The sequence below is a fragment of the Oryctolagus cuniculus genome, chromosome 5 (genome assembly GCF_964237555.1).
Source record: "Oryctolagus cuniculus chromosome 5, mOryCun1.1, whole genome shotgun sequence".
NCBI lineage: Eukaryota > Metazoa > Chordata > Mammalia > Lagomorpha > Leporidae > Oryctolagus > Oryctolagus cuniculus.
In genome coordinates this window covers 4,948,940-4,958,026 of record NC_091436.1, presented here as the reverse complement: position 1 = coordinate 4,958,026, position 9,087 = coordinate 4,948,940, and the positions used below count along the sequence as shown (strand labels likewise).

At 47.3% G+C, this 9,087-nt stretch overlaps 1 long non-coding RNA gene across 2 annotated transcripts; it reads right to left on the bottom strand.

The window, feature by feature from the left end:
* Positions 1 to 262: 262 nt before the first annotated feature.
* On the bottom strand, positions 263 to 8,886 carry LOC103349947 (uncharacterized). 2 transcript variants are annotated; one of them, XR_007922765.2, is made up of 3 exons: positions 8,374 to 8,886; positions 1,726 to 1,873; positions 263 to 445 (listed from the first exon to the last, which is right to left on the bottom strand). It is a non-coding gene; the product is annotated as an uncharacterized lncRNA (long non-coding RNA). The 2 variants fall into 2 exon arrangements; XR_007922766.2 differs by having other exon boundaries at positions 263 to 441.
* Positions 8,887 to 9,087: the final 201 nt, after the last annotated feature.

The following is a 9,087-nucleotide window of genomic DNA, read 5'->3' as shown; positions in this document are numbered from 1 at the left end:
TGGGCCTGGCCTAGCCTTTGCTATTGCAGGCATTTGGGGGAGTGAACCAGTGAATCAAAGATCTCTCTCTCTCTCTCTCTCTCTCTCTCTTTCAAACAAAATGGAATAAATAAATAAAAATTTCTAAATGACTCAAATTTATTTTAAGAATATCAAATGAGATGATTTTATAGTGATTGTATCAAAATGTTAAAGGAGATGTAATTCTATTATACAGTTTAGAAACAATTTTGAGTGGAAAAGCAAGTAGCAGAACATGTTATGCTGTAAGATATTTTAATCAAGTTTAAAGAAATGATTTCTGGAAACAGAACACAGGGTCAGAGCAAAGGTTGTTGGCACCAGGGTTGAAGGATGCTGGAGACCTCTGGGAAGACGTGAAGTCCTCTCTCTCGTGGCGTCCGTTCTCCCACAGTGTGGGGAAAGTCTAGGATGGTCCTTCTTCCTTAGAGACAGTTTGCTTACATTAGCAGGCAGCTTGCTGCATCCCTCTCTCCCTCTCCCCCCTTTTCCTCTCTCTCTTTCTCCCCCTCTTCCCTCTTCTCCCTTCTCTCTCTCTGCCTCTCATCTCCCACCAGAACTGGCAGTCTCCCACAAGTGCCAGTCGTCCAGGGGGTACTCACAGGTCCACCCCCCGAGGCCCCCCGCCCCCCCACCGTGGCACGGCTGCCCTGCACACACAGTGTAACTCTGGCTCTCACTCGTCTTCCTTTGGGCGTCTGGGGTGTGGGGAACCAGCACAGGCTATTCTGTGAGTCATTAAGAGTTGGCCTGTAACCCACAGAATGAATTGACTAAAATAAATAAATAAATACAAAAGCAAAAAAAGATAGGTGTGAAAACTTAAACTGTACACTAATACATGTCTTAGAGAAATGCCTGCATAGCAAAAGCATAAAAAGCTATAAATGCATTAAGTAATCTTTATTTTTTTTAGGAATTTCGGTACTTTAGGAATTTCAGGCTTTACAAAAAAATCTTCATTAGAATTTCAAATACATCATTTTATACATAGTTGATTACGTGAACATAAATATTTTACATAATTAACAAAAAAACTAAATAGAATGAGAATGGTTGAAAATCAAAAATAAAAGTTAAATTAGTAGGGGCTGGTGTTGTGGTGCAACAGGTTAAGCTGTCGACTGAGACTCCAGTGTCCCATATCAGAGCACCACTTCAAGTCCTGGCTGCTCTGCTTCCAGTCCAGCTCCCTGCTAACGTGCCTGTGAAAGCAGCAGGTGGTTCAGCCTGAGACCCAGCCAATACAGGCGGCTCAAGTGGAGTTCTGAGTTACTGGCTTTAGCTTGGCCCAGCCCTGGCCATTGCAACCATTTGGGAGTGAAGCAAGGGATGGGAGATTCTCTCTCTCTTCCTGTGTCTCTTTCACTCTGCCTTTCAAATAAATAATCTTTAAAACAGCTATTAGAAGCTTCTTCTATACACACACACACGCACACACACATATGCATACAAAGGACAAACTTTGTTGCATTATAAGCTGTTTTTGGCAGTCATTTTGCTAGTGGCAATGTTGGCGTTAGAATTCAGACTGTTCTATGCGTTATTGATAAAGTAGACAGATACCTGTCTGATATCCTACCACTCCCAATGTTGTTGAGAATGAATAATTTTGTAGTGGGAAAAAGATTCTGACATATGACATATAATGAAAGGAACTAAGACAGACTCGAGTTCTGGGTTAGACTTGGAATATGAACTTACAATGGATTTTATGTTCCAGAATTTTATTTTCTCCTGGACAGAAACAATGTCCAATCTGGCAACAACGAGTACCTGGAGATCCCCACTGTGGTGTCTATGTTCCATTTCTCGTGACCCGGGGATCCACAGTGAAAACTTCATGCCAGGTCTGTGGAAGGGAACATACAAGATGAGCCTTCAACATTAACATTCACTCTGGTCACAACGAGATAATGCTAATTTGAAGACTCTCCAACCAGTTAACAGATTGGTCTTATGAGCCTCAAAAATAGTAATATCTACAGGAACTAGTGCACATTAAATGTATCTACATCAAGGACTTCATACTGATGCAAGTAAAAGAGCAAAGAATAGGAAAAGTCAATTAATTTGTCACACTTGAAAAACTCTAGGATACAAACATTTTCTTCCAAGAAATAGTAAACAGAAAGAATTAAGTGTTGCTTCTGCTTTTTCCATAAAAGCTATACCATAAGTACCCAAATTATGGATAAGGAGAAAAGATTTTTATTACAGCATCCTAACCAATAAAAACATGGGGTGGTAGGATTAGAATATTAACTTTCAAACCTGAACAGATGAATGAACAGATCTGGGCATTGTTTGAAAATAGCTGCTACATCACATAAAGACAAACAAGCCAGGATTCCGTTCTTCCTGATGGACGGAAACGCTACCACTACAAGGCAGTCCCTTGCAGCCCCAGTTACGTCTGAATTTGATTAAACTTCTAGATCCAACTGCCATTTTTGGGAAATTCTGAGGATAGAATCAATTAGCGTCAGAGTGGAACAAATAGAATCCTGAGTGTAAAAGTACCTTAGAAGAGGGGAAGTGATGTCATCAAAAATGGTGACTACAAAAAATACAGTTAGTTTGTGTGAGTGTGTATGTGTGTGTGTATATGAAGGAGAATTTATAGATTAAAAACAACAAAAAGACATATTTCTTAACCAAAAGATAAAGCGTGGAGCCCTTTGGGTACTGATTTAAATAGCTAACATAATCCCTGTGGTATCTGTGAGACAACTGGAAACTTGAACCTATTGTGTATTAATAATCAATAAGTAATGAATAGGATACACTTCAGTATAACGCTACTGAGGGACTATGTGATAATGCTGTTGTAGTTATATTAAAAAAGAAAATGCTTATGCTTTGAGATTCATACTGACACTGTCTTGGTATGAAACCAGCCACAGAATGTCACAGGCATACCCCAGTGTGCACAGTGCTGGCGCGTTTGACTGGTGGCGCTTCTGATCTTGGCTCTGCTTTCCTTTTAGTTTGGACTATATATGTAGGTATCTCTGGCTGATGGCTGATCTAGGACGTCCTGAGGAGCCAGCTGGGGTGCCCAAGCCTCGCTCGGGCTAAATGCGAGGAGCCTGGTTGTACAGCAAGCTCTGCGGGTGTTCATTTACTGACATCCCATTGGCCAAGCTGAGTCGTGTGGGGTCGTAAGGACGAGGCACCAGGAAGTTACATAGCGGGCGTGTGGTTATGGGGTGAGGGGGGCCATCTTTGTGACTTGTTATTAAGCAGAGGAGAGAAAGTGGTCAGGGTTCTCGAGTAAGCAGACTGTAAGGTGATCATTGTTGAATCTGGGTGGTAGTATCTTGTATACATTTCTCTGTATTTGAAATTTTTCATAAGAGAGACAAAGTAAAAATACGGCTCCAGGCTCTTCAGTACGTCTCCTTCTCTGGCTCTGACTAGGCAGAACCAGACCACACTGTTGCGGTTCTTCTGCGTGGGTGAGGGCTGGGTGGGAATGAGGCAGCAGATTCCAGAACTTGCTGGCAGCCTTCTTTTCTCTGTGAAGGACATCTCAGAGCAGCTTCACATTCAGTTACTAAGCTTTAGGTGAGAACTGACTCGACACAGCCCAGCCTGTCTCTCCTCCTGAGGTTTGGTAGATGAGTCGGGTCCTTCGTGTCTACATAGCCAGATGTTGGCACGTGTTTGCTTCAGCGCATGGCAATTTAACCTGACTAGCTGATCTCTCCCTCCTTCTCTTCCTTCCTTGTTCTTTCCCACCCTCCCCACTCCCTCCCTCCCTCCCTCCCTCTCTCCTCTTTCCCTCCCCACTCCCTCCCTCCCTCCCTCCCTCTCTCCCTCCCTCTCTCTCTCCTCCTCCCTAGTCCCTCCGTTCCTTCCCTGTCATGGTTATTTATCAAACTTCCAGCAGAACCAAGAACTGTGCTTGGCACCACTGATAAGTGGGTGAGCAGAGGAACAGATGTAATTTCTTCTATAATTTAGTGTTTCAAGCTCATTCACATTGCATGTGGAAGCTCTGTGATGGCTTAGACCCAGCCACATACTTTCTCATGATATCTAAATGGGAATTTGCCCCTTTCACAATAGAAATCAGTGAAACTCTTCTAAAACCAAGCAGCGACCTCTGGGAATCCAAACCTTCACTTATTCAGCAGTTCCACATCTTTGCATTTCGAGTCACAGATCTAAACTTTTCTGAAAATAATTTTGCATTTTGGGCTGTGTTGAACAACCCATATGCAGCGAGGCAATTTACATTCAACCACTGAGGGGTCAGGCACTTTAGGAGCATTTGTTGATAGCCCATGAAAATGATTAATTGGTTGCCTCATGGTGCAGTTTCATCCTGAACTGGTTTTACGTTTTCTACTAGTCTTACGCAGAAAACCTCATCTGTGGCATGCCACCCCTCTTAGTGTGGTGCCCACGGCTAGTGGAGCTAGGGAACCAGTGCCATAAGCCAGAAGTAACCCTACCCCTGTCCTCTAGTTTGCCCTCTTATTCGTTGCCAAACTGACTCAAGTCCTGCGAGAGTCATTCTGGATTTGGGGAAGCCCAGGGAGCCAGGGCAGGGGCAGGCACGCCCATCGAGGCAGGGTGGGAAGAGAGCCTGTCAACCTGGAGATGCAGCTCTGAAGCAGGAGCAGGAGCAGCAAAGCAGCAGACTCCAGGGACAGACAAGGCTGTGCTGCATGTGCTTCCCACCAGCATCTCTAGTGTCCACTCGCAGCTGCCGGGGCATCAGCGATGCCTACAGGGGACCTGTGTGCCTGAGGAAGCCAGCCCAGTTCTGGCAGCCTGGGAAGAACTTGGCCTTGTGATTGCTTCACACAATGGCCTTGTACCAGGGCCAGGGCCATTTCCAGGAAGGCAGACAGATCCCTCCGGCTGGCTTCTGCCACTGTCTCCTTGCTGGGGCAACAAAAGCACACAAAGCCAGCAAGCAAGGCTCCCAGGGTCGCTGCTGTGCACTTGCACTGAAAACATGAGACTGGGAGCGGTCTCCCCCGGCTCACCGAGTGCTCCAGCTCTGGGCACCACGGCTGTTTGTGAGCCCTTCACCCCTGCAGGGGGAGGTGGCCAGGGCAAGGCTGCAGGTGTCCTTTACAGTCTACAAGTGATTGTGGTACCAACCAAGTGCTCAGGATGGGCCAGGTGGTGGTAGGGGCTGTGGTCATGAGCACTCCTGAGCAGCGTTCCTGGGCCGTAACACCAAGCAAAGGAGCGATGGTTTGGGTTTTCCAGCTATGAGCATGGAAGTTGAAGAGCACAGGCCTGGATTCACATCTGGGAATTGCAGTGCTCCAGTTAGGTGGCTGCTGCCGGGCTACTGGTTCACTGAAGCTAGGCGTCCTCATCAGTAGAGTGAAGATGGGACGTTGTGAAGATGAACTACTATATGTTAAGTGCAGAGCATGGCTCTTGAACAAAAGCTAACATTAAGAATATTGATGATGGGCCGGCGTCGCGGCTCACTAGGCTAATCCTCCGCCTTTCGGTGCCGGCACACGGGATTCTAGTCCCGGTCGGGGCACTGGATTCTGTCCCGGTTGCTCCTCTTCCAGTCCAGCTCTCTGCTGTGGCCAGGGAGTGCAGTGGAGGATGGCCCAAGTGCTTGGGCCCTGCACCCCATGGGAGACCAGGATAAGTGCCTGGCTCCTGCCATCAGATCAGCGCGGTGCGCGGGCCGTGGCGGCCATTGGAGGGTGAACCAATGACAAAGGAAGACCTTTCTCTCTGTCTCTCTCTCTCACTGTCCACTCTGCCTGTCAAAAAATAATAAAAAAAAAAAAGAATATTGATGATGGAGACAATGAAGATGGAGGAGGAGGAGGAGGAGGGTGGTGTTGCAAAAGCATGTGACCTGGAGCTGTGGCCAAACAGAGGATGAAGTAAATGTTTCCTAGTCTCTGGGTACCTCTTGCTGCTCTTCAAACCCTTGGATATTTCTCTGCTGAGGGCTGGCTTCCAATTTGTGTCTCTCTCTACAAATTGCACTCTTAGGAGGTTACCAGACACCTTCTGTTAAGTATTGCTTTAATCTGAGCTCAGCAAGCTTTAAAAAATTTGTTTGTTTATTTGAAAGATAGAATTACAGAGGGGGAGAGACAGATCTTCCATCCACTGGCTCTCTCCCCAAGTGTCCATAACGGCTGGGGCTGGAGCCAGAAGCCAGGAGCTCCACTAGGGTCTCCCAGGTAGGTGGCAGGGACCCAAACACTTGGATCATCATTGGCTGCCTCCCAGTGCATTAACCGGAAGCAGGATAAGAAGTAGAGACAGGACTTGATCCCAAGCATTCGGAATGGGATGCAGGCCTCCCACGTGTTGGTTTAAGCTGCTGCACCAGACTACCCACCATTCAGGAGGCTTTGACATGGTTGTTTGTGTGGCATTTCTACAGTGCTGTCAGCCCAGGGCTGCCTCTGCTGCTCTCTTTGGATATGATTTTAAAGTTTAACCTGTAACAAATCCCACTGATTATAATATTGGATTGGTTTAGGGCAGGGTTCTGCAATTTGTCACCTGTTGGTTAAATCTGTCCTGTGGCCTGCTTTTGTGAATCCAGTTGATCAGAACAAGGGCAGGCTGCTTCTGCACCTTGTCTCTCTGCCGCCTCCTGCTTCAGAGAAGTGGAGGAAACATGTGGCCCCCTCGCCACCAGTATTTGCTGCCTGAGCCTCTACAGATGATTGACCTGCCCTGCTGTAGAAAGAGGTAGGGAGTAGCTCTGTTATCATGACATCCGGGGCTTGTTTCTAATTCTCATCAGCTTTCAAGTCAGGGGGTAGGAGCACTTCCCATTTCCCCAGGTTGGTTTTTAAAGAACAAGCTTGCTCAGGATACCTATTCTATCTGGAGATTTTATTAAATGTTTAAAAGATGCTTTTGTGACACCCAGTTTCATGCAGTTTGGCTAACTCTACGAAGCCAATAGGGTGAGTTAAGAAAAGCTATTTAAGTATCATGTCACTGGCTACCATGTTCAGCTGTTCCTGGAACCAAATGCTGCAGCTGTGTGCAAGTGACAGCATAGAGATCACGCCAGACGCAGTGTTAGGCGTGATGATATGAAGAGAAGGCGATTAGCCACCGCATGCAGAGGATATAAGTGGAAAATGAGAACGATCCAAAAGAACAGGTTTAAACATAGACAAAATCTGCTGAAACAGCCTAGAAGTCGCAAAATCTTTCATGTGACCATTTCCTGGGTCCCCTGGATACTGCCAGTGTATTAGGAAGCAAAGAAGGGCACGACATGGTGATCGGGGTGGGATGAGAAAGAATGGAGGGGGAGTGGATGTGTGGCTAAGCAAGGAGGGGCAGCCCAGCAGACACTGCTTCTAGTTGTGGCCTCTTGTTCTAGAAACTTCTGCATTGGATAGCAGTCAGCTGGAGCTGGGAGCTCTGGCCCACTAGCTGTACGCCCATTCTGAGCAGCAGCAGTCACCACCTGCTGGCAGGTGTCTGTCAAACGCATTCTAAGAAATTCACTTTGTGGGTGGAAGAGTAGGTAACAGGGAAGAGTGAGATACTTTTGTCTGGAGGAATTTGCAGTAAGCAGGGCTGAAGCACTGCAGTGGTGAGAGTATACAGTGGCTGGGGCAGTACTGCAGTTTACCTGAGAGGGGGCGTGATGTAGTGTGGTGGGACACTCCGGTCCCATCTGTCACTGGCGAGCAAGAGAACAGGACAGGCACTTAATTTCCCACAGGCTCAGCTTCCTGTAAAATTGGGCCAGGGGGGACGGGGCAGAGGTGTGATGAAATCTGGTGATACTCCTAGGTCCAAAACACTACTGCTTCTTGTCTGTATCATATCTGCATTTAATGTTGGTATCACCAATCCATCTATCATCAATCAATCGTAGCTATATAATATATATATTCCATCTGTCATTTCTGTATAATCCATCTTGAAAAATGCTGCCATTGTTTTGCCTTAAAAGGAATAAAATGCCATTTTTTTTCCTGTGATTTGAAAATATCTGTTGCTTTTAAGAGTTTGTCCCGGTCCACATAGCTTGGTGATCGGGAAGATTCTAATTGTATGAGTTGATTCATTGTAAAGACAGAATGTGGTGAGCAGGAAAAAACAATATTCTAGCAAGCCACAAATAAAAACCAATAAAACACTGGACACGCTGAAAAAGCGTTTACGCTTGGAGAGTCACAGAAGTACATGTTTTAGTAAGGTGCTGCCGGGGGAGATGGCAGGGCGGGCCGAGGCAGACAAGGTGGACAGCATTGCCTTGCACCTGCTCCTGGGCCTCCTGGAGCAGCTCCCAGCTGGGTAATCTAATCCCTGATCCTCAGGGAACGAGACGTGAGGGGGATCCAGTCCAAGCGCGGCTGGCCGACTCACCTGGAAAAGGGGTGGAGGCGAGTCTGGGATGCAGGCAGGTAGCCCCTCAGCGCCTCTTGACCACGGTGAACCCCTGTGTCCCTGGTTCCCAGCTGGCACACGCACTGCCGAGCCCACCGCTACACACCCGGCTTTGGGGCCAGGCTCAGCCCTGGTGAAAAGTTCAGCAGGGGTCGCCAGGTCCCTCTTCTCATTCTTGCTCCTTCACCTCCAGGAAGAGTGGACGTGCACAGCTTAGCCAGTTTTCTGCTCCCACATGGTCAGTGCAGACACAAACGTGCCTCGGAGGGTTACAGAGGTTACCAAATCCATCATCCCGGGCACACTGAGCACCTGGCAAAACCGTTCCCTTTACCTGACTTCTAGAGCTTTGCCGGTTCTGTGCTACAGATTGTGGTGGGAATGAAGGGAAGCCAGGCTGCTGGCGTCAGCAGGTTTCCAGCTTAGCTGAAAAGGAAAGAGAAGAGAGAAGATGGTGCGGAACGCCACACCGCCTCGATGTGCGCCCACGCCTCGTTTGTCTTGGGACCCGAGGTCGGAAGCAGAGTGCATCTCCGGGAGAACACTCCTCCGCAGATCCTTGAGAGCGTCACAGACAATTTTACGTGCTTCAGAATCCCCTGGCTTCTCTGGGGCACACGTCTGATGTTTGTTCTGCTTTGGCTTTAAGTACATTCATGCGTTTTAGTGACTCTTCAATGCCCTGAGACTTTT